This window comes from Callithrix jacchus, chromosome 20 (assembly GCF_049354715.1).
Source record: "Callithrix jacchus isolate 240 chromosome 20, calJac240_pri, whole genome shotgun sequence".
In the NCBI taxonomy this organism is placed as follows: Eukaryota; Metazoa; Chordata; class Mammalia; order Primates; family Cebidae; genus Callithrix; species Callithrix jacchus.
This window is the reverse complement of record NC_133521.1, coordinates 29,245,528-29,272,098: the sequence shown is the minus strand read 5'-3', so window position 1 is coordinate 29,272,098 and position 26,571 is coordinate 29,245,528. Positions and strand designations below refer to the sequence as shown.

General features: G+C 38.3%; 1 long non-coding RNA gene across 1 annotated transcript; it reads right to left on the bottom strand.

Annotated features, from left to right (window-relative positions):
* On the bottom strand, nucleotides 1–26,571 carry LOC103789486 (uncharacterized). Its single transcript, XR_615695.5, has 4 exons — nucleotides 26,456–26,571; nucleotides 26,030–26,195; nucleotides 18,475–18,612; nucleotides 1–4,199 (listed from the first exon to the last, which is right to left on the bottom strand). It is a non-coding gene; the product is annotated as an uncharacterized LOC103789486 (long non-coding RNA).

Sequence of the window (26,571 nt, the reverse complement as noted above, 5' to 3'; positions counted from 1 at the left end):
TTGTAAAGCCTAAATAAGAAAACAAAATAATGGAGTAAAACTAATATTTAAATTTATAACACTGGTTAGCTGTAGTGGTTCATGCCTATAATCCCAACAGTTTGGGAAGCTGAGGCAGGAAAATTGCTTGAGCTCAGGCATTCAAGACCAGCCTGGGCAACACAGAAAGACCTTATCTGTATAAAAACATTTTTTTAAATTAAAAATAAAGTAAGCTGAGTGTGGTGGCTTGTGCTTGTAATCTTAGCACTTTGGGAGGCTGAGGCAGGAGGACTGTTTGAAATAGTTTCAGAAGGAATGGTAGCAGCTCCTCTTTGTAGAATTCGGCTGTGAGCCCATCTGGACCTGGACTTTTTTGATTGGTATGCTATTAATTACTGCTTCAATTTCAGATCTTGAAATTGGTCTCCTCAGGGATTCAACTTCTTCCTGGTTTAGTGTTGGGAGGGTATAAGTGTCCAGGAATTTATCCATTTCTTAGAGATTTACTGGTTTATTTGCATAGAGGTGTTTCTAGTATTCTCTGATGGTAATTTGTTTCTGTGGGATTGGTAGTGATATTCCCTTTATAATTTTTTATTCCATCTATTTGATTCTTCTCTCTTTTCTTCTTTATTAGTCTGGCTAGTGGTCTATCTATTTTGTCGATCTTTTCAAAAAACCCAATCCTGGATTTATTGATTTTTCGAAGGGTTTTGTTGTGTCTCTATCTCCTTCAGTTCTGCTCTGATCTTAGTTATTTCTCGTCTTCTGCTAGCTTTTGAATTTGTTTGATATTGCTCCTCTACTTCTTTTAATCTTGATGTTAGGGTGTTGATTTTAGATCTTTCCTCATTTCTCTTGTGAGCATGTACTGCTATAAATTTTCTTCTAGACACTGCTTTAAATGTGTCCTAGAGATTCTGGTACATTGTATCTTCATTCTCATCGGTTTTGAAGAACATCTTTATTTCTGCCTTCATTTCATTATTTACTCAGTAGTCATTCAGGAGCAGGTTGTTCAGTTACCATGAAGTTTTGCGGTTTTGAGTGAGTGTCTTAATTCTGAGTTCTAATTTGATAGCACTGTGGTCCAAGAAACTGTTTGTTATAATTTCCATTCTTTTGCATTTGCTGAGAAGTGCTTTACTTCCAATTACATGGTCAACTTTAGAGTAAGTGCAATGTGGTGCTGAGAAGAATGTATATTCCATGGATTTGGAGTGGAGAGTTCTGTAGATGTCTTATGTCCACTTAGTCCAGATCTGAGTTCGAGTCCTGAATATCTTTGTTAATTTTCTGACTCATTTATGTGTTTAATATTGACAGTGGAGTGTAAAATTCTCCCACTATTATTGCGTGGGAGTCTAAGTCTCCTTGTAGTTCATTAAGAACTTGCTTTATGTAACTGGGTGCTCCTGTATTTGGGGTACATATATTTAGGATAGTTAGCTCTTCTTGTTGCATTGATCCCTTTACCATTATGTAATACCTTTCTTTGTCTCTTTTGATCTTGTTGGTTTAAAATCTGTTTTATCAGAGACTAGAATCACGATCAAGTCAGCTTCATCCCAGGGATGCAAGGCTAGTTCAACATACACAAATCTACAAATGTAATCAATCATACAAACAGGACCAAAGACAAAAACCACATGATCATCTCAATTGATGCAGACAAGGCCTTTGACAAAATTCGACAGCCCTTTATGCTAAAAACAATCAATAAACTAGGTATCAAGGGAACCTGTCTCAAAATAATAAGAGATATTCATGACAAAGCCCAGCCAATATCATACAGAATGGGTAAAAACTGCAAGCATTCCCTTTGAAAACCAGCACAAGACAAGGATGTCCTCTCTCACCACCCCTAATCAACATAGTATTAGAAGTTCTGGCCAGGGCAATCAGACAAGGAGAAGAAATAGAGGGTATTCAATTAGAAAAAGAGGAAGTCAAATTGACTCTATTTGCAGACGACATGATTGCATATTTACAAGACCCTACTGTCTCAGCCCAAAATCTCCTTAAGTTGATAAACAAATTGAGCAAAGTCTCAGGATACAAAATCAATGTGCAGAAATCACAAGCATTCCTATACACCAGTGATAGAGAGTCAAATGATGAGTAAACGCCCATTCACAATTGCTACAAAGAGAATAAAATATCTAGGAATACAACTAACAAGGGATGTGAAGGACCTCTTCAAAGAGAACTACAAACCACTGCTCAAGGAAATAAAAGAGGACACAAACAGATGGAAAAACATTCCATACTCATGGTTAGGAAGAATCAGTATCGTGAAAATGGCCATACTGCCCAAAGTAATTTATAGAATCAATGCTATCCCCATCAAGCTACTGTTGACTTTCTTCACGGAATTGGGAAAAAACAACTTAAACTTCATATGAAACCAAAAAAGAGTCTGCATAGTCAACACAATCCTAAGCAGTTAAGAACAAAGCTGGAGGCATCATGCTACCTGACTTCAAACTATACTATAAAGCTACAGTAATCAAAACAGCATGGTACTGGCACTGGTACCAAAACAAATATATAGACCAATAGAACAGAACAGAGATCTCAGAAATAAAACCACACATCTACTACAGTCATCTGATCTTTGACAAACCTGACAAAAACAAGCAATGGGTAAAGGATTCCCTATTTAATAAATGGTGTTGGAAAAACCGGCTAGCCATATGCAGAAAGCTGAAACTGGATCTCTTCCTTACACCTTGTATAAAAATTAACTCCAGAAGGATTAAATATTTAAACATAAGACCAAACACCATAGAAACCCTAGAAAAAAACCTAATCAATACCATTCAGGACATAGGGATGGGCATGTCAGCTCATGACTAAAACACCAAAAGCAATGGCAATGAAAGTCAAAATAGACAAATGAGATCTAACTAAACTAAAGAGCTTCTGCATAAGAAAAGAAACTATCATTAGAGCAAACTGGCAACCAACAGAATGGGAATTTTTGCAATCTACACATCTGACAAAGGGCTAATATCCAAAATCTACAGAGAACTAAAACAGATTTACAAGAAATAAAACAACCCCATCAAAAAGTGGGTGAAGGATATGAACAGACACTTCTCAAAAGAAGACATTTATGCAGCCAACAAACATTTATGCAGAAAAGCTCATCATCACTGGTCATTAGAGAAATGCAAATAAAGCCACATTGAAATACCATCTCACACCAGTTAGAACGGTGATCACTAAAAAATCAGAAGACAATAGATGCTGGAGAAGATGTGGAGAAATAGGAACACTTTTACACTGTTGGTGGGAGTGTAAATTAGTTCAACCATTATGGAAGACAGTGTGGTGATTCCTCAAGGATCTAGAAATATAAATACCATTTCATCCAGCAAATATATACCAAAATCCTTTGTTATATACCCAAAAAATTATAAATCATTCTATTATAAAGACACATGCACACATATGTTTATTGCAACACTGTTCACAATAGCAAAGACTTGGAACCAACCCTAATGCCCATCAATGATAAACTGGATAAAGAAAATGTGGCACATACACACCATGGAATACTATGCAGCCATTAAAAAGGATGAGCTCATGTCCTTTGCAGGGACATGAGTAAAGCTGGAAACCATCATTCTCAGCAAACTGACACAAGAACAGAAAACCAAACACCGCATGTTCTCACTCATAAGTGGGTGTTGAACAATGAGCACATGGACACAGGAAGGGGAACATCATACACTGTGGCCTGTCAGGGGGTGGGGAGCTAGGGGAGGGATAGCAGAGAGTGGGGGGATAGGGGAGGAATAACATTAGGAGAAATACCTAATGTAGATGACGGGGTGACAGATACAGCAAACCCCCATCGCATGTGTATACCTATGTAACAAATCTGCATTTTCTGCACATGTACCCCAGAACTTAAAGTATGTATTAAAAAAAGACCAGCCGGGTATGGTGGCTCACACCTATAATCCCAGCACTTTGGGAGGCTGAGGTGGGTGGATCATGAGGTCAAGAGATAGACCATCCTGGCCAACGTGGTGAAACCCTGTCTCTACTAAAAATAAAAAAATTAGCCGGGCATGGTGGTGCGTGTCTGTAGTCCCAGCTACTTGGTAGAGGCTGAGGCAGAAGAATTGCTTGAAACCAGAAAACAGAAGGTGCAGTGAGCCGGGATTGCGCCACTGCACTCAAGTCTGGCGATAGAGTGAGACAGTCTGAAAAAAAAAAACAAAAAAAGTAAATTAATTAATTAAGTTGTAATATACAAAAAAAATCAGAAATAAAAGAAGATATAAATGTATACATTATAAAGGCCTACAAAGAACTTGGAAAAACTGATACAAATACTTAAACTGAGATATACTGCAACATATCACTAGTCTTTAAAGATTTTTTAAAAAAATCCATCTAAGTGTAGGGAACATAAGAACAAATCTTCAGAGATTACTTGCAAAGGAAGAAAAATCAAACCAGTATCAGACCTCTTGGCAGCAATACAGAAAAGATAATAATGAGTGGGTTGGAATTAAAGCATGTCATTTAAACTGAAAATCCAAACAGTTGAAGCCTAAGTAAGTAAAACGAGAATGAAGGAAATTAAAAGCATTATAAATAATAATATAAAAGTAACCTCTGAAATGAAAATACAAACCTCCCAAAATACAAAAAAAAGGAGTGAAAAAAGGAATATATTATTAATAGATTATGAAAGAAACAAAGGAAATATAACACACTCAATAAATGTATATAAAGTAATGTGTCAGAGACCACATAACCATATCAATGAAAGTAAATAGATTTAACTTACCTGTTTTTTAAATGGTAAATTTTAAATTTCAAAATAAACTCAAATTAAAACTCTACACTGTATTTTATAGAAACACAATTAAAGTGAATCAGAAAGGCTAAAAATACAAGTGATAAAAAAGGTATTCAAGGCAAATGAGAACAATGAGAAAGTAAGTATTGTAATACTGATATTACATATGAGAGAACTGTGACCTAAAAGCATGACATAAGGAACACTTTATGATCTAAAGATTACAATTCCCAATAAAGGAACAACACAATAACTTCTTCGATAAAACAGAATCAAGAAGAAATAAAGATGCAAAAAAGAAAGAAACCAAAGAGAAAACATCAAAATCTCATACTTAGTACAAAACAAGTGTACAGAAAATACAAAAGGATGTGGAAGACATGAACAAAACAAGCTGTATCGGTAACTACATATTTAAACACTCATAACAGAAGAATAATCTCCTTTTCAAGTTCATATGAATATTCACAGCTAGTTTAACCTTGATAGCCAAAACCTGTAAACAATCTCAGAGTCTATGAATAAGAGAATACATGAAGAAATTGTGGCATATTCTGTTAGAGATGCAGTACCAAAACGGCGTATTTGACTTACGTCAAACTAACCAAATGAAGTCAGGAGGCCAGGAAGAAGGAGCCCTGACATATGAATGCCGGTACCAAGCTTTATCACAAGAAATTCCTAAATGTCTTACATGTACACTTATAATAGACCTTATCACAGGAAATTCCTCAAACCAGATAAGCTACTTGTACAAAGACACTTGCCTTGGCAATGGCTGTCTCTACCATGAACTGATATCAGCTTCTGCAACAAGCTCCTGTAGCCAATGGTCTTATACAGCTTTATGTGGACTTGTTTTTTGTCTTTAAAAGTTTCCCCTTTTCCCCAATGCTCTTGGATGTACCTCTAGTCTGCTTATGACACATGTATCCTGGATTTCAGTCCTCTACTATTCCTGAATAGACTCTTTCCTTTGGATCACTCATTTTAGGATGATGGTTCATGCAGTGGAACACTGCGTAACAATGAAAAAGAGCAAAAGACAGCCGTAAACACATAAATGACATGGCATATTATTTTAAGTAAAAGAAACTAGACACAAAGTAGGAAATTTTTTGCTCGGGCTGTAGTGTAGTGGTGCCATCTAGGCTCACTGCAACCTCAGCCTCCCAGGTTCAAGTGATTCTCCTGCCTCAGCCTCCCAAGTAGCTGGGATTACAGGTGCCTGCCATCAAGCCCAGGTAATTTTTTGTATTTTTAGTAGAGACAGGGCTTTACCATGTTGGTTTTGAACTCCTGGCCTCAAGGAGGTTTTGAACTCAAGGAGGTTTGAACACAGGCTGGTTTTGAACTCCTGGCCTCAAGCAATCCATCCATCTCAGCTTCCCAAAGTGCTTAGATTACAGGCATGGACCACTGTGCCCAGCTTCAAACTTTTAAATAAAGTTCAAAATCAAGCAAAACTAATTGATGTTTATAACAATGAGAACTGTGGTTACTGCTGGCAAGACAAATGGTGGTCTGGGAATGAATACAGGGACTTTCACGGGCTGCTGGAAATGTTCTATATCTTAATCTGGATCTATCTACAGACACAAAATTAATAAATTTTTTGAACTGTACACCTCCAGTCACTACTATTAGTACAGTGTGCTGCATGTCAGACAACCAAAACAACAAAAACAAGTCATGAACAGACACATCTCTCTCTCTCTCACTCACACACACACACACACACATACAAAACACATGCACAAATACAAAAGGTCAGAGAAAACATAAGTAAATACGTTTGACTTCATTAGACATCAAGGAAATGCTAATTAAAAGGCTGCTACAACCCACACAAGACTAAAATTTAAAAGCCTGATACACTGTGAGAGTGTAAATTGGTATAACTATTTTAGAAAACTGTGATGTATCTACTAAACTAAAATATGCATTTCTCTCAAAAAGTTAATAAATAGGCTTCTCATCTACTTTATTTTAGTCAGAGCCTTAATCCAACAGCTATATCCACAGTTGTTTTCTAGACATTCTTAGGTCTGCTATATCTTTTTTTCCCTTTTTCTTCCATCTCTCTTCTTAATTATGGAAATTTTGGGCCCATCGAGGATTTGAGCCAGAACTCTTTTCCATAAATTATTCTGTCCAATTCAAAGAACTTTCAAGCATACCCATAGGTGAAATTCATTCTGGGCCGTGATCAATTATAAGGTTTTATCAATGGATGTGAAGGTCAGGCCCTTGATTTGATCCTTACTAAAAGACTGAGTTTTAATTGGCTGTTGTCACTTAAAGGCTTTATCAATTTTATCTTTGTGAAGTTAGGATTAAAAAGCAATTGCGCCTCTCCCAATAGCATAGTTCCTTTTAATTTCTTTTTACTCCTGTTTTCAAAAATGACAATTCTTTTCTCAGCACTCTTTTTTTGTAATGCCTTCTAAATGCATCTACCAGCAATAAACACACACAACAACACTGACACAAAGCATTCTGTTTTCCTATCATTTGTAGTAGAACTACACATTTACTAAGTACATGATTTGTATCAAAGACATATGGTTAAAAAGCAAAGGTAGATCTTCATATAACATTTTATCCTTTGGAAAACTTGAATGGTTTACATTTTATTAAGTCCCACCTATTAATACGGTTACTAAAATAACACCAAATGGAAGGAAACTATTCAAATATCGATCTATCATTCATTGTCCCAATTCAGATCAGAAGAAAAATGAGAAGATCACCTAAGTCTATGAGATTTGACTACAACTATGAAATAGATTTTAAGCTGGGTGTGGTGGATCATGCCTATAATCTCAGTACTTTGGGAGGCAGAGGCGGGCAATTGCTTGAGGTGAGGAATTTGAGAATAGCCTTGGCAACATGGTGAAACCCTGTTTCTACAAAAATACAAACATAAGCCAGGTGTGGTAGTATGCACCTGTAGTCCTAGCTACTGGAAGGCTGAGGCAGAAGAACTGCTTGAGCCTGGGAGGTTGAAGCTTCAATGAGCCGAGACTGAAGTGCAGGTCACTGCACTCTGGCCTGGGTGATGAAGCAAGAGCTTGTATCAGAAAAAATAATAAATAAATATGCTTAATTTAAAAATATATATATATTTTAAATATCATAATATATCCTCAGGCAACAGTAAACTGGCACCCTAATTTTTAGATCGCAAATACAACTGAAACAGACAGGTAGGGCAAAATAGGTAAGAACTGCAAATAAGAATAGCTACATTGCACTTTTGTGTAAAATTGCAAATTTGTGTAAAATTCATAGAAAGACAGATTTAAAATCTCTCTCCCCGATATTTTCAGTGTAGGCACTTAATATAAAAAAATGACCATCACATTGAATGGGACACCACAAAACCAAATGCATTTACACCTTCCATTTGTTTTCATGTATAATTAAACTCAATAAAATGAAAGTACAATAAAATCTCTCCACAATGTTAGCACGTCACCCTCAAACAGCTTGACCTATACATGGCTGGTCTAGCCAGATTAACCTATTATTTACAAATCAATCTCTTTTCTACCTACAATACTCTATACACAGCAACAACTGGAGAGAAAAATAGAATCTAGTAATAAAGATTCTAAAAATCCTTGCTGCACATTCAGGAAATTCAAATAAAAAGCTAACACTAGTCTTAAATATTACACTGCTTATAAAACATTCAAGGAAAACAAAGAACACAGCCATTGTATCAAGAAACATTCCAGATACCAAAATAGTCATAGGTGAAATAATTTATTATTAGATTAACTATTATTTAAATAATTCTTCATGGAAACTTAAAAGACATAAACCATTCTAATGTTACAGCCAACGAGATATAATCAGTCATTATTTACAGAGCAAAGTTTGGCTCATCCAGTTCTGGCATTGATACAATTTATAAACTGACATGATATGCTTGCGGCATATCACTTTCCTTGATCAAATACCTGAGATCTTGTCCTGTTCCACAGGAAAGGAATATCTTTCAGATCTCTAACCACTAGCTTATAAATTCTATGGCTTTATTAACAAAAAATGATAGTGGACATCACTAAAAACTCAAAGTAAAGACCTCTGCCTGGGCATGGTGGCTCACATCTGTAATCCCAGTATTTTGGGAGGCCAGGGTAGGTGGATCACTTGAGCTGAGGAGCCTGGCCAACACGGCAAAAACCCATCTTTACTAAAAATACAAAAATTAGCCTGGATAATATCCTGAAGAGTGTTTTCCAGCTTGGATTCATTCTCTCTGTCACACTGAGATACACCTATCAAATGCAGAGTTGGTCTTTCAACATAACTGTATTTCTTGCAAGCTTTGTTCAATTCTTTTTACTCTTTTTTCTGTAATCTTGCCTTTTCGTTTTATTTCATTGAGTTGATTTTCCATCTCTGATATCTTTCTTCTGCTTGGTCAATTCAGCTATTGAAACTTCTGTATGCTTCACAAAGTTCTCGTGTTCTGTTTTTCAGCTCCATCAAGTCATATATATTCTTCTCTAAGCTGTTTATTCTCATTAGTATTTTGTCTAACCTTTTTTCAAAGTTCTTAGTTTCTTTGCATTGGGTTAGAACATGTTCTTTTAGCTCAGAGAAGTTTATTACCTACCCTCTGAAGCCTGTTTCTGTTAATTCCTCAGACTCATTCTCCATCCAGCCTTGTTCCCTTGCTGGTGTGGAGTTGTGATCCCTTGGAGGAGGAGAGGCATTCTCATTTTTGGTGTTTTCATTCTTTTTGTGCTGGTTTCTTCTGATCTTTGTGGATTTATCTACCTGTGGTCTTTGTAGTTGGTGACTTTTAGATGGGGTCTCTGAGTGGACATCCTTTTTGTTGATGATTAAGTTATTTCTTTCTGTTTTTTTAGTTTTCCTTCTAACAGTCAGGCCCCTCTGCTATAGGACTGCTGGAGGTCCACTCCAGACCCTGCTTGCCTGGGGATCACCTGCGGTGGCTGCAAAACAATAAGGGTTTCTGCCAGTTTCTTCTTCTGTTATTTTTGTCCCAGAAGGATACCCACCAAATGTCAGCCTGAGCTCTCCTTTATGAGGTGACTCTGGATATAAAGGGGCTGGGGAGCTGCTTGAGGAGACTGTCTGTCCCTTATAGGAGCTCAAGTGTTGAGCTGTGAGCTCCATTGTTCCATTCAGAGCTGCTAGGCTGGTACATTTAAGTCTGCTGCAGTGGAACTCATAACCCCCTTTTTTCCCAAGTGCTCTGTCTTGGGAACTTGGGGCTTTATTTATAAGTTCCTGATGTGCTGCTGTCTTTTTTCAGAAATGCCATGCCCAGGGAGGAGGCAGCCTCGTCACAGTCTGTCAGCAGAGGTGTTGCTGAGCTTCCGTGGGCTCTGCCCAGCTGCTATGTGAACTTCCTTGCTGTTTCATTTATAGAGGTACAGTTAGAAATGCCTCAGTAATCGCAGTCTGCCTCAGTAATGGCAGACTGTCTTTGTAATGGCCAACTGCCTCAGTAATGGAGGTGGACTGCCTCGGTAATGGAGGACTGCATCGGTAGTGCTGGACTGCCTCAGTAACGGTGGACGCCCTTCCCCCCACAGAGCTGGACCACCCCGGGTCCAGCTGTGCTTGCTGTGATACTCTCAATCCAGAGCGTTTCAGATTGCTGGTCTTTGTGGGGGTGGGACCCGCTAAACCAAATTGCCTGGCTCCCTGATTCAGCCCTCTTTTTTTCAGTTGTATGGGCAACTCTGTCTCCCAGTCCTTCCAGGCGCCAGTTGAAATGGCAGCCCAGATTTGTGTGAGTTTTTGTGTGGAGATACGCTGTGTCAGCCTAAACAGGTGTGCTGGAGACTTGTGGTGCTTTTCAGCCCAGGAATCTCCTGGTCTGTGGACAGTAAACACTCATTTGGAAATGCAGTGATCACTCACCCTCTGTGTTTTTGCTGGGAACTGCACTCCAGAGCTGTTCCTATTTGGCCATATTGGATTGTCTTCGGAAGAATATTTCTTACTGGGAAAAGTAACAATCTATTGGTCTAATATAAATTCAGTATATTCTCAAAGAGGTTTCCAGCAAGCATTTTGTAAAAATTGACCTCTAATATTAAAAAGGGCCAAAAATGGCCAAGATATCTTAGATGTCTTTTTTTTTTTTTGGATACAGGGTCTCACTCTTTTACCCAAGCTAGAGTGCAGTGGCATGATCATAGGTCATTGAAGCCTTAACCTCCAAGGCTCAAGCAGTCCTCCTACCTTAGCCTCCCAAGTAGCTGGGACCACAGGTGCATGCCACTGTGTTCTACTAATTTTTGTATTTTTTGTGGAGACAGGGTTTTGCTGTATTGCCTAGGCTGGTCTCCAATCCCTGAGCTCAAGAAATCTAACCCTCCTCAGCCTCCTCAAGTGTTAGAATTATAGGTGTGAGCCACCACAGCTGGCCAAAATCTTAAAAGTAGCAAAAGCTAGAGGTGTGACACTACTAGATTTAAGATGTATAGACTTACAGATTTATTATACCTAATTTCAAAACAGTATGTTATGAGCATAAAGGACAGACATATAAATCAGTGGAACAGATTAATCAATCCAGAAATAGAACAACATACATAAGACTGACTGATTTTCAACAAAGGTGTCAAAGTAATTTAGAACCTCCTTTAGCATTATTTAGACCTGCAGACAGAAAATTCTTAGATTTTATTTATCTAAAACTTTTTATTTGACCTTCATTCTCAAAAGATATTTTTGCCAAATAGAGAATTCAGGTATATTGGAATTTTTTTTAATTCTCAATACTTTGAAGGCTTCATATCACTGGGTTCTGGCCTCTCTTTTTTATGATAACAAATAAAAAAGGTCATTAACTTTGTTTTTCTCTAAATAATGTCTTTTTACTCAATGTTTTCAAGATTTTCTCTTAATCTTACTTTTCAAACAGCTTGACATGTCATTTTCTTTGTGTTTTCCCTGCTTTTCGCTGTGCTTCTTAATCTGTAAATTTATGCCTTTCTCCTAATTTGAAAGGTAAGGTTTCTGTTTTGTTTTTTTAGACAGAGTTTCACTCTTGTTGCCCAAGCTGGACTGCAATGGCACAATCTCAGCTCACTGCAACCTCTGCCTCCCAGGTTCAAGTGATTCTCCTGCCTCAGCCTTCTGAGTAGCAGGGATTACAGGCATGTGCCACCATGCTCAGCTAATTTTGTATTTTTAGTAGAGAAGGGGTTTCTCCATGTTGGTCAGGCTGGTCTTGAACTCCCGACCTCAGGTGATCCGCCCACCTTGGCCTCCCAAAGTGCTAGGATTACAGGCGTGAACCACTGTGTCCAGCAATTTGGTAAATTTTCATTCACAGGTCTTCAATTTATTTATTTATTGCTTCCTTTCTCTACCTCTACTTCTGGGATTCCAACTAGATGTATATTAGACATCATGCTATTGTCTCACATGTAAATGAGTCTCTTTTCATTTTTTATTAATTGTTTTTCTCTCTCTTGTCTTCAGATTGTACAATTTCCACTGGTCAGTCTTCAAGTTCACTAACTCTTCTGTTATTCCAATCTGCTTTTAAGCCCATCTATTTTTTTATTTATTTAAAGTATATTTTCACTTGTATTATATTTTTAAATCCTAGAATTATTTTAATAGTTTCTACTTCTCTAGTGAAATTCCTCATTTTTTATTACAAGAATATTTCCCCTTTACATTGTTGAGCATATTTATGACATTTGCTTTAAAATTCTTGTCTACTAAATCAATATCTCTTAGGGCCAGTTTCCATTGATTGCCTTTTCTCTTGTGTATAGAACATATTTTACTGTTTCTTTAGATGTCTCGTTATTTTTGACAGTATTATAGACATGTTGATATATTGTGGAGATTCTGAATTATGTTGTGCTCCTGTGAAGAATATTGATATTTTTGTTTTAATAAGGAGTTAATTTAACTGAAGGAGAAAACCCAGTTGTCCTTCCTGTGACGGATAGTTGAAAGCTCTGTTCAAATCTTTTAGCTTTAGCTGAATTGGTTGAAAACTGTCTAATGGAAACCTAGTTTAGGGGTCAGGTGAAGAGAAGGGAGAGAATATAAACAGAATTTGGAGCTCCCTCACTCTCTGTGGATCTGTCATTGTCCTACTCACTTTCTAGCTGTGGGGGTTAGCCCAAATCTTGTCCTCTGTATGTTCAGGCTAGTAAGTCTGTTAATATTCTATTTACTTTATACCTGTCTGACATAGTGCCTACTGGGGTAAAAAAAAGTCACCATAAGAATGGGAAATTCACCCATTTCCAAGCAGATATTCCTCCAGTTTCTGCTTGCTTTTGGTTGTTCTCCATTGTACTCAAGTAGTTAAGTTTGTATTTCATTGACAGATTACAGTTTTTAACACAGAAGAATTGTTCAAATAGGTGATACTCTCTTGTTACCAGAAGCAATGATAATCTCATAAGGTAAAAATGGTGCTGGAAGACCTAGATATCCACATGGAAACAATTCATCTTGACCCTTCCCATACATGAAACTCAAGAAAAAATGGATCATAAACTAACATAAGAGCTAAATCTACAAAACAGAGGAGGAAAATCTTTGTGACCTCATGGTAGGCAAAGGTTCTTAGATAGGACACACAATGTATTAAAATGAATAAACAGCACATTATCAAAATTACAACTTTTGCTCTTGAAAAGATATTGTTAAGAAAATGAAAAGGTAAGCTTCAGATTGGGAGAAGATAATCTAAACCTATGTAATTAGCGAAGTACTTTTATACAGAACATAAAAAGATTTTATACCTGAATAAAAAGACAAACCCATCTAAAAACTGGAAAAAGATGTAAACAGACATAACATGAAAGAAAACACCCAAATACACAATAAGCATATAAAAAGATATTCAACACCATTAGCCAGCAGTTAAGTACAAATTAAAATCACAATGAGATACCAACAAATGCCCTTTAGAATGGCTAAAATTAAAACGACTGACAGTTCCAATGATGTGGAGTAACTGCAACTTCCATACATTCCTGAAAACAATACAAAATAATACAACTACTTTGGGAAACAGTTCGGCAGTTTCTTATAAAGTTGAACATAAAATGATTGTATGATTCAGCAATAACATCTCCTAAGTATTTACCCAAAGATTATAAAAAATGTTCGTAACAGCTTTAGTCATAATTACTTCAAACTGGAAATGACCCAAATGTCAAACAATAAAATGGATAAATAAACTGTAATCTACAGATAGATCTAGGTATACATAAAGAAATATTATAATACTTATACACACAAAAAATTAGTAAATATCAAAAACATAATAGTACGAAAAAAGCTAGATACAAAATAGTACACGCTGTTTAATTTCATTTACATGACATTAGAGAAAAGTCATAATTAACCTATAAAATCAAAAAGTACACTAGCCATTGCCTAGGGTTGAGGGACAAGGGATAGAAAATGACTGAAGAAGGGAAAAGGGAACTTACTAGGGTAAAGAATGAGAAGAGGAAAAGAAGCTATATCTAAAAAGATAATGACCAAAAAGTTTACAAAGCTGGCAAAAGATAAAAGATAAAAAGTCACGGATTCAACTCAGTAGAGAATAAACAACGTATACATAATCAGAAAAAAAAAAAATGTCCAGGCCTATCATTAAAATTACTGAAAAATAAAAGACAAAGGGAAAACTTTCAAAGGAGAAAAGGAGACAAGTTCTCTTTATCATTTTATCAGACAAAAGTAAGTCTTAGAGCTAACTTTTCAACAGAAATGATAGAAGCCAAATGACAATGGAATTATATCCTCAAAGGGATATGCCAATCCATAAATGGCAAAAATACTCTTCATCAATGACAGTGAAATAAAACCTTTTCTTCAGATATAAAAAAGTAAGAATTTGTCATCAACAAATCCACATTAAAATAAATATTAAAGAGCATTATTCAGGAAGAAGGGAAATAATCCCACCAAGGGAAGCTAGAAGACACAAGGAATGAAAAGCCACAAAAAAGGGTAAATATAAGCAAATACTGACTGTAAAAAAACAATATTACTGTCTTAAGGCACTGAAAATAGCCAGAGAATTAAAATGCACAGTAGCAAAAAATGAATATGAATAAATGAACATAAAATATTATAAGGTCTGTATATATATTTTTCGAGCTGGAGTCTTGCTCTGTCACCCAGGATGGAGTGCAGTGGTACATTCTTGGCTCACTGTAACCTCCACTTCTCGGGTTTGAGCAGAGCCCTGTGTCTCTGCCTCTCAAGTAGCTGGGATTGCAGGCTTATGCCACCACGCCTGGCTAATTTTGTATTTTTAGTAGAGATGGGGTTTCACCATGTTGGTCAAGCTGGTCTTGAACTCCTGACCTCAGGTGATCCACCTGCCTTGGCCTCTTAAAGTGCTGGGATTACAGGAGTCAGACACCACGCCCAGCCACGTCTGTACATTATTTTTGAAGTGACAGGAATGACAGGAATGTGTAGTAGTATTTGAATTTCATAAATCAGGAATACATGAAGGCAGGAAATGAAACTAATTTTTTTTATAATGAGACATGAGACAAATAGCGAGAGGGTAGATATAAAGACAAATATATTAGTAATTCTGTTAAGAGGCCTAACTGCAGGGTGTCGTTTATAACCATTGGACTCTTAATGACCTCAAGATCTCATCTCTTGGAACAAGAAATCTTACCTTTATTTCCTGAAAAACTAAAACTGTGGGTTTAGGACATTTGAGGACATACTTTTTTTTTTCTTTTCTTTCTTTCTTTTTTTTTTTGAGATAGAGTGCCGGCTGGAGTGCAGTAGCATAATCTTGGCTCACTGCAACCTCCACCTCTCAGATTCAAGTGATTCTCCTGCCTCAGCCTCTTGAGTAGCTGGGATTATAGGCACCCACCACCATGCCTGGCTAATTTTTTTATTTTTAGTCGAGACGGGGTTTCACAATGTTGGCCGGGCTGGTGCTGAACTCCTGACCTTGTGATCCCACCTTGGCTTCTCAAAGTGTTGGAATTACAGGTGTGAGCCACCATGCCCTGCAAGGATATACTTTTTAAGTTAAAAAATTATCTCTAATCCATTTTTTTTTGAGATGGAGTCTTGCTCTGTTGCCCAGGTTGGAATGCAGTGATGTAATCTCAGCTCACTGCAACCTCTGCCTCCCAGGTTCAAGCAATTCTCTTGCCTCAGCCTTCTGAGTAGCTGTGAGTACAGGCATGCCCCACCATGCCCAGCTAATTTTTGTATTTATGGTAGGGACAGGGTTTTACCATGTTTGCCAGGCTGGTATTGAACTCCTGACTTCAAGTGTTCCCCCTGCCTCGGCCTCCCAAAGTGCTGGGATTACAGATGTGAGCCACCACACCTGGCCTCTAATCAATTTTTCACGTGAGAACAAAACTAGTAAAATGTAGTAAATGAGTTATTATCTTCATAGAATAACTGAGAAATCATATTTTTATTTCTATAGCAGCTACAAGATACTTGTTGCATAAGTTCAACTTCAGAACATGTAATTAAAATAACTACATTGACTTCCATTACCCAACAGGTCTAAGTTCAGAATCTCATATGGTTATCAATCAGTACTATTTAATGCCTGACCTCTTGTTTTCCTTATTCTCTTGAGACAGGGTGAATTTTTTTTTTTAGGTGTTAAATTTTGAGGTGGGGGCTTGGGGGTGATAGATAAGTCAAATTTCTAGCAACCTCAGTTCCTCATCTCTAAAAGGGAGACAATAGTACCTAGCACAGAGTATGGAAAAATAATTAAATGAGGTAACAGTAAGTTCCCAATAAATGTAACTATCGCTATTATTCCTACATATTATCTTTGCCCAGCAATGATCATTACTTTTGAGAGTATGTTTTAGCATTGGTAACTGATTTTGAGATTAAGGTCAAATGCTTGGCATGAGCCAGTCTAAGGAATGGGTACTTCAGGATCACACACAGTAACAAAGGAAAACTCTTACAGAGTATGTCTGCCATAGGCTGGCTCTACTCTATCAGAGAAACAGGTCTTAGGCAGACAATAATAGATGCTGGCAAGGATGTAGAGAAAGGGGAAACCTCACACACTGTGGGTAGGAACATAAATTAGCATAGCCACTATGGAAACCAGTATGGAGGTTGCTCAAAAAAGTACAAATAGAATTAATATAGGATTTAGCAATTCCTCTACTGGGTATACATCCAAAAGAAAGGAAATCAATATATCAGAGATATATGCACTTCCATGTTTACTGCAGGACTATTCACAATAGCCGAGATATGAGATCAACCTAACTGCCCATCAATGGATGAATGGATAAAGAAAAAGTGATATATACACACGACTCAGTATTTTTCAGGTAGCAAAAAGAATGACATTCTGTCATTTGCAGCAACATGGATGAAATTCGAGGCCATTACATTACATGAAATAAGCAAAACACGGAAAGACAAATATATCACGTTCTCACTCATGTGGGAACTTGAAAAGTGAATCTTATGAAAATAAGAGTAGATTGGTGGTTACCAGAGGCCAGGAAGGGGAAGAGGGAGGGGAAAATGAAGAGGAAAAACAGAATATAAATGTATTCATTACCATTGAGGTGCACACTTAAAAATGGTAAAGGTGGTAAATTACGTACGGGGTATTTTACTTCAATAAAAATAATTTTTCAAAAATCATGTTGTACACCTTAAAAAAAAAAGTCTTATTCCTTTCTTCCCCAAAGCTGTCACCAACTTCTTCTGGTACTTCTATTTCTTGAGGAATGACTGCAGAATAGGGACACACATCCCCAGAGTTGTATTTTGCTCTTGATGCCCCACTAAGCAAGCCTAGTAGTCATTTTCATCTTAAGTGTTTTATTACTAATTGCTGTAGGGAACTAGGTAGTGCCTAGTGAAGAAGCTATGTTTCCTGGGGCTCTGGGAACAAATTGCAACAAAATAGGTGGTTTGAAACAGAAACTTATTCTCAGGGTTCTAGAGACTGGAAGTCTGAAACCAAGGTGCAGATTGATTTCACCAGAAGCCTGATATCAGGGTCAGATTGATTTCAGCATTGCCGTGCTCCCTCTGATGTGTCTGGGACTCCCACTACGTGTCTGGGAAAGAATCTTTCCTACCCTTTTCCTAGCTTCTGGTGGTTGCAGGCAGTTCTTGGTGTTCCTTGGCTTACAGCTACATAACTGCCATTTCTCCCTCGGTCATCACAAAAGTCCTTCCCTCTGTGTGTCTAGGTCTCTGTATACAAATCTCCCTCTTCTTTCAATTTTCTTTTCTTTTCTTTTTCTTTTTTTTTTTTTAAGACAGGGTTTTATACTCTGTTGCCCAGGCTGGAGTACAGTGGCACAATCATAACTCGCTGCATCCTCAAACTCCTGGATTCAAGCTACCCTCCCACCTCAGCCTCCAGAGTAGCTGGGACACCTGGCTATTTTTTTGTTAATTTTTTTTTAGTAGAGGTGACATCCTGCTATGTTGCCCAGGTTGATCTCAAACTCCTGAGCTCAAGCAATCCTCCTGCCTCAACTTCCCAAAGTGCTGGGATTACAGGCGTGAGCCACTGTGACTAGCCTCCCAGCACTTTGGGAGGCCGAGGCGGGTGCATCACGGGGTCAAGAGATCGAGACCATCCTGGCCAACATGGTGAAACCCTATCTCCACTAAAAATACAAAAAAATTACCTGGACGTGGTGGCGCATGCCTGAAGTCCCAGCTACTCGGGAGGCTGAGGCAGAAGAATTGCTTGAACCCAGGAGGAGGAGGTTGCAGTGAGCCGAGGTCGCGGCACTGCACCTGGCTCCTGGTGACGGAGTGAGGCTCTGTCACGAAAAAAAAAAAAAAGAAAAAAAGAAACCAGTCAGTGAATTAGGGTCACATTCACAAATACCAGGGGTTAGGACTTGAATATATCTTTTTGAGGGACACAATTAACTCATAGGAAAGAATGTCTTTATTTTTATACATTTATTTTTTGAGACGGAGTTTCGCTCTTGTTACCCAGGCTGGAGTGCAATGGCGCGATCTCGGCTCACCGCAACCTCCACCTCCTGGATTCAAGCAATTCTCCTGCCTCAGCCTCCCGAGTAGCTGGGACTACAGGCATGCACCACCATGCCCAGCTAATTTTTGTATTTTTAGTAGAGATGGGGTTTCACCCTGATCAGGATGGTCTCGATCTCTTGACCTCATGATCCACCCGCCTCTGCCTCCCGAAGTGCTGGGATTATAGGTGTGAGCCACCGCGCCTGGCAAGAATGTCTTTAAATAAAAAGCTATGGGCCGGTTGTGGTGGCTCACGCCTGTGATCTCAGTATGTTTGGAGGCTAAGGTGGGCGGATCACAATGTCAGTTGTTAGAGACCAGCCTGGCCAACATAGTGAAACCCCGTCTCTACTAAAAATACAAAAAATTAGCCCAGCATGGTGGCGGGGGCCTGTAATCTCAGCTATTCAGGAGGCTGAGGCAGGAGAATCGCTTGAACCCGGGAGGCAGAGGTTACTGTAAGCCGAGATGCCCCCTTGTACTCCAGCCCGAGTGACACTGTGAGACTCCATCTCAAAAAAAAAAAAAATTTAAGAAGCTATTAAAAGTTCTTATAATCCCTGCCCATGTTCTGTAGGTCTGGGTTTTTGGAAATCCCTGGGTAATGCTTTTTAAAATGATTCTAGACTCCTGAACCCACAGCTCCTATAAAGCCCTCTATACAGAAGTTTGTGTTCCAGGAAACTGGCTTGATGGTATAGTTAGAATAAATTTCTGTCCTCCTTGGGGACAGGGATCAAAGCTTCATAATTCCTTGATACTAGAATGGAGTCTGATATCAATAACATTTTTTATGAACTAGAAATCATTCAAGTACCTCCTTGTTTCATCTGTTTCTCAGGGGACTTCCTGACTAGGTGATTACCTTAAAACTGAGCCACGCCATGTAAGACTTATCTCCTTAAGGTTTTTTTCTCACACTCTACATCCTTACTGTCTCCTCCCTTGGAGACTATTTTATATCATTTAAAAATCTCCTAGAAGTCATTGATTTGACTTCTGAGAGTAATAACACTTTGCAAAATAAGCACTAGTGAAATTGCTTCCAGGTCATCATACTTTACATTTTTGCTTGGTGTAATATTCCCAAAGGAAACCACAACTTCTTTAAAAGAAGTTACATGATTATGATTTCATGTATGCAAATCCATCCTCCCCTACCATCCTTTTCTCCGTAGGTTCTTTTCTGCCCTCAGTTCTACTTTTTTTTCTTTTTCTTCGTTCTTCTTCTGTTATTGTGGCAGAACAGATTGAGAAAGGGTCTTACTCTGTCGCCCAGGCTGCAGTGCAGTGTGGCCATTACAGCTCACTGCAACTGGGACCACAGGCATGAGCCACTGCACCTGGCTGATTTTTTAAATTTTTTGTAGAGATATGGTTCATAGTACATTTCAACTATATTGGCAGTGTTTTATTAAACTGATAATAGGTATACAGAAGTTATTTTGATTTTTAGAATTTTTAAATAACTTTATAAGAATATTTGCAGGACAGAGCAAAATGACCATAGATGATTTCTCCCACAAAAGGGATAAACCATCAAAGAAAAGATTTTCCACTTATGAGAGTAGCAACATAAATGTGGAACTGAGGCTGGACATGGTGTCTCATGCCTGTAATCCCAGCACTTTGGAAGGCCAAAGCAGAGGATCCCTGGACCTAAATATTTACAGCAGCTTTATTCCTAACAGCCAAAACCTGGAAACAACCCAAAGTCCATTAACTGTTGAATGGATAAACAAATTGTGGTAATACATATAATGGAATACTACCCACACATAAAAAGAAAAAATTACTGATACATGCAAGAACACGGATGAATCCTGAAAGCATTATATCAAGTGAAAGAAGCCAGACACAACCAGCTCATACTATGTGATTCCACTAAGGTGAGGCCTCCAAACACAAACCTATAGCAGTAGATTTCAGATCAGGGGTTGCTAGGGTCCAATGATGAGGACAGAAAATCGGTAATAACAGGGCATGAGAGAACTTTACAGACTTACAGATATACTAAAAATGATTGTGATAATCGCTCACAATTCATCATAGAACAATATTCCATAAAAGGGCCAACTTTACCATATGTAAATTATACCTACATACAGCTGATTTTGTTTTTTTTAAAGTGGGGGTAGGGTGGGATGGGGTTGGGGAGATATTATATAGAGAAGAACAAAGATAAGAATGACACCAAATATCTAACTAAAAACAACAGCCAGAGAACAATAGAATATTAAAGTGCTAAAAAAAAAGTCAACCTAGAAGTAAACATCCAGTTTAAAAATAAATCTTTCAAAACTGAAAGTTAAATAAAAACATTTTCTAAAAAACAAACACTGATAGAATCTTTTACCTGCAAGCAATATTAAATAAAGGAAGTTATTCAAACTGAAGGAAAATTATGAAAATATAGATCTACAACAAGAAGTAGTGACAGAAACGGTAAAGATGTAGGCAAATAGAATTTACTCTTCTTAATTTCATTAAAACTTCCTACAAAAGAAAATATCAGCCCTCAAAGAATGTATTCTATCAAACAGTTAACAAAGAAATGTCAATATTATACAAACTTTTTCAAGATGTGGAGAATACAACACATCCCAGACCATTTAAACATGCCAGACACTATCACCCTAATTCTAAAACCAGAAAATCACAATAAAGCAAAACTGAAAATTAATCTCCTCAAAATAGCATTCAAACAATGAAAAAAAAATTTAATTAAAGCCATTCCTCACATCATATACAAAAGTAAATTTCAGGTGAGCTAATGTTCTCACATGAAAATAATTTCTGAGATGGTTAGGAAGAGGATCTATGAGATTATATTCAGGTATATGCTGGTAGAATGTCACCATAAAAATTATTTTAATATGGAACATCCAAAATACTAAGGCATACAAACTATTTTCACTCTTCATGTGGATCAAGAATTTTCCAGGAATGATCCAAGATGGCTGATCGCTAACATCTCGGGATTGCAGCTCCCAGTGAAAGCGCAGAGAACGAGAGGATGCCACACTTTCAGACAAATTTTTGTTGCTCACAGACCAGAAGATTCCCAGTGGAGGAGCCCCATGGGTCACCGGCACGACTGTTGTGGCCGGCGCAGCGATTTTGCCGGCACCTCGGCACGGCAGCTCTTGGTGCAGAGTAAACGGGACTGGTTCCCCTTCTGACCGACGTTTGGAGCTCCGGGAAGGCAGAGTCACCTACTACGGACTCAAGAAGGAAGTCTGACCAGAGATTCCTGGGCAGAAAAGCACCATTAGTCTTAACACTGCTGTTTTGGCCGGTGCAGTGGGTTGCTCATATTTCAGCCCTGGGAATTAACAACTTAAACGTCCACTCAGAGACCTAATTTGAAAGTTGGTAATTACAAAGATGACAGGTGGATAAATTTACAATGATGGGAAGAAACCAGTGTAAAAAGGCTGAGAATACTCAAAATCAGAATGCCTCTCCCTCTAAAGAGGATCACAGTTCCTCATCAACAAGGGAACAAGGCTTGATGGAGAATGAGTGCATTCCATTAACAGAATCAGGCTTCAGAAGATGGATAATAAGAAACTTCTGTGAGTTAAAAGAACATGTTGTAGCCCAATGTAAAGAAACTAAGAACTTTGAAAAAAGGTTTGACGAAATCCTAATGAAAATAGACAATTTAGAGAGGAATATAAGTGAATTAATGGAACTGAAGATTACAATATGGGAACTCCAAGACGTATGCACAGGTTTAAACACTCAAATTAATCAAGCAGAAGAAAGGATATCAGAGGTCGAAGTCCAACTTAATGAAATAAAACGAGAAGACAAGATTAGAGAAAAAAGGATAAAAAGGAATGAGCAAAGTCTCCAAGAAATGTGGGACTATGTGAAAAGACCTAATTTACGTTTGATAGGTGTACCTGAAAGCGACGAAGAGAATGAATCCAAGCTGGAAAATATTCTTCAGGATATTACTCAGGAAAACTTTCCCAACCTAGCAAAGCAGGACAACATTCAACCCCAGATAATACAGAGAACACCACAAAGATATTCCTCAAGAAGAGCAACCCAAGGCACATAATCGTTAGATTCACCAGGGTTGAAACGAAGGAGAAAATACTAAGGGCAGCCAGAGAGAAAGGTCAGGTTACCCACAAAGGCAAGCCTATCAGACTTACAGCAGATCTCTCAGCAGAAACTCTACAAGCCCGAACAGAGTGGGGGCCAATATTCAACATCCTCAAAGAACAGAACCTTCAGCCCAGAATTTCATATCCAGTCAAACTAAGCTTCACAACTGAAGGAAAAATAAAATCTTTTATGAACAAGCAAGTACTCAGAGATTTTATTACCACCAGTCCTGCTTTACAAGAGCTTCTGAAAGAAGCATTACACATAGAAAGAAACCACCACTATTAGCCATTCTAAAAATACACCAAAAAGTAAGGAGCATCAACATAAAGAATTCACATCAACAAATGGATAAAACAGCCAGTTAACATCAAATGGCAGTAATCCTAAATTTAAATCAACTAAATCCCCCAATCAAAAGATACAGCCAAAACCCAACGGTATGCTACATCCAGACCCATTTCACATCCAAAGATACCAAAGACTCAAAACAAAGGGATGGAGAAAGATTTACCAACCAAATGGAGAGCAAAAATAAATAAATAAATAAAAAGCAGGAGTTGCAATTCTCGCATCTGATAAAATAGATTTTAAAGCAACAAAGATATAGTGGTAAAAGGATCAATGCAACAACAAGAGCTAATGATCCTAACACCCAGATACATAAGACCTATAAAGAGACTTAGACTCAACGAGACTGAAAATTAATAAGGATATCCAGGACTCGAACTCAGATCTGAAACAAGTAAACTTAATAAATATTTATAGAGCTCTCCACTTTAAATATACAAAATATACATTCTTGTCAATACCACAACACACCTACTCATAGGTTTAAATGAAACATTGATTGGCCATTATTAATACCCATTTTTTAGAATAAAGCAACATTTCTATTCTCTCTCCCTCTTTTTCTTCCTCTCCATCACTCCTTTTTTTCTTTCCTTCTCTCCCAAAAAAAAAAAAAACAAAAGTTAGGTCAAATTAGTTATGAAAACTAGCTTCCAGATAATACAATGTGGAGAGAAAATATACATACAGGAGTGTTTTTATTTTACTCATTACCATATAGGAATTATCAGTCATAAACTGAAAGTCTGCTGAGAGTCTAGTCTGTTCCTGCATGTATTCCTAGTTTCCTCGGGCCATTGTTACAGGTCACCACAAACTTTGTGGCCTAAAACAGTGTAGACTTGTCTTCCTGTAGTTCTGTGGCTTAGAATGAAAAAAAAAGAATTTTCCTGTTTCTTGTTAACTCAAAAAGACTCTGGATCCAGTAACTTGCCAACTTAGTTTTTGGTATGACCTTGTGCTCTTACACTACCTTACTACCTTTATCTCTCTATCTTTTGTTTGTTTGTTTTGGAGATAGGCACCATCATTGGTCACTGCAGCCTGGATCTCCCTGGCCCTCGTGATTCTCCCATCTCAGCCTCTTGAGTAGCTGGGACCAAGGTGAGCACCACCACAGCTGGCTAATTTTTAAATGTTTTGTAGAAATGGGGTTCCACTACGGTCTTGAACTCCTGGGCTGAAGCAATCTTCCTGCCTCAGCCTCCCAAAGTGTTGGGTGAGATTACAGGCATGGACCTCCACACTCAGAAATGATTTTCTAATATCCTTAAATCAGTGCTCATGTAAAAGTTTCAGCCTTCTCATCCCACATCCCTCAGAACTACAAATCTTAAAACTCACACGTTAAATGACAGTCATTCCATAGAAGTAAAACACTGTTTGCTGCTTAATTATTTCTACTTAAAGAAAATTATCTATGTAATATATAATGTGTAAATATTATACATGTATATATGTAATGTATTACATATATAATATACATATTCTGTATAATATATATGTTATACATATATACACATATTTATATATGTATAAATATATATTATTATATAAAAAACATCTAGAACTGGACTGGGGTCCCACTGATATCCACATTTCTTTTTTTTTTGAGACGGAGTTTCGCTCTCGTTACCCAGGCTGGAGTGCAAATGGCGCGATCTCGGCTCACCGCAACCTCCGCCTCCTGGGTTCAGGCAATTCTCCTGCCTCAGCCTCCCGAGTAGCTGGGATTACAGGCACGCACCACCATGCCCAGCTAATTTTTTTGTATTTTTAGTAGAGACAGGGTTTCACCATGTTGACCAGGATGGTCTCGATCTCTTGACCTCGTGATCCACCCGCCTCGGCCTCCCAGAGTGCTGGGATTACAGGCTTGAGCCACCGCGCCCGGCCCACATTTCAAAATAGAATCTAAAACTTGCTATAACTCGGCTGGGCTCAGCGGTTCACGCTTGTAATACTTTGGGAGGCTGAGACGGGAGGATCGTTTGAACCTAGACATTGGAGATCAATCCGGGCAAGAGAGTGAGATCTTCTCTCTACTAAAATAAAATAAAACTCCCTAAAACTAATATAAAATTTTGTGTTTAGTGACATATTCTGGAGAAAAGCTCCAAGGTTTTCCTCTGATTCTTAAACGGGGCTATGATACCCCGTTACCCCGAAAAGAACCTGTTCTAGAGGCTGAGTACACAGAACCTCATACTGGATTATCAAATTGGAAAGTTAATAGAGAATTTTCATGGTCATGTACAGGAGATGTAGGGAAAGCTGTTTATTTAGACTATAAACTCCTAAAATGTGCATAAATCTCAATGGAAATTAAATCCACTGTGGTGGCAGAAGCATCATAATAGACAAAAAGCTAAAGGTTAATGAAAATAAGGTTTCAATCAGTGGTTATTTTTGTGCTTCGGATCAACCCTCAGAGTTTGTTCTCCAATGTAACTTTTGGCATTACGCGTTTCAAAGTTCGAACAGTATCCATAAGCCCAAAATGAAACGTATGGATCATCAGGGTCCGACCAAGTATCAAAACAACTATGTTTCCGATGTGAATGCATCAACAGCTTACTTTTGTAGCGCTATGTAAAGCGCTGTCACTTGCTGCTTTCCACGTGACCATCACGATATTCCCAGTCTGGAAGAGTAGGACAACAGAATCTTTTCTAGATAAGGAACGTTTTGGATTCGATTTGTGGGGAGTGGGAGGCTCACCAGGTTGCGCGAAAGCCATTTTTCCACATTGTCAAATGCAAGCACACCGTGTCTGATAGTTTTAGTGATGGAGATGAGGATGCAATTACGAAAGCCATCTGTGGGGACTGAATTATACTCGCGGGAGGTTAAGCACGTCAGAGAGAAAAGGAAGCTGGGAGACAGTCTGTAAAAGAGAGAAGGTAGCGTTAAGAGGAGCCTTCCATCAGGGGCAACAGAACGGGGGCGGGCGGGCGAGGCGTCTCTGAGACTGTCGGGAAAGGGCGTGAGGGAAAAACCTAGAGGCTACGAGGAGGCGAACAGACGCAGAGACTGCCTCAGGGGAGCGAAGCAGCCCGCATGAAGCCCCCATCTGGAAGTGGCCTAACTCGGCGCCCCTCCAGCTCCGGACGCCCTTTTTGTCGCTCTCCCCTCGCGGTGGCTCACCCCTGAGATCCCAGGTTCCATTAAAACGCTCAGCTGCATTCGGCAACTCTCGAACACCAAGCGCCACAAATTCGAATACGAGCTTCAGACTCGCGGTCTTGAAAGTCTCCCAGAGT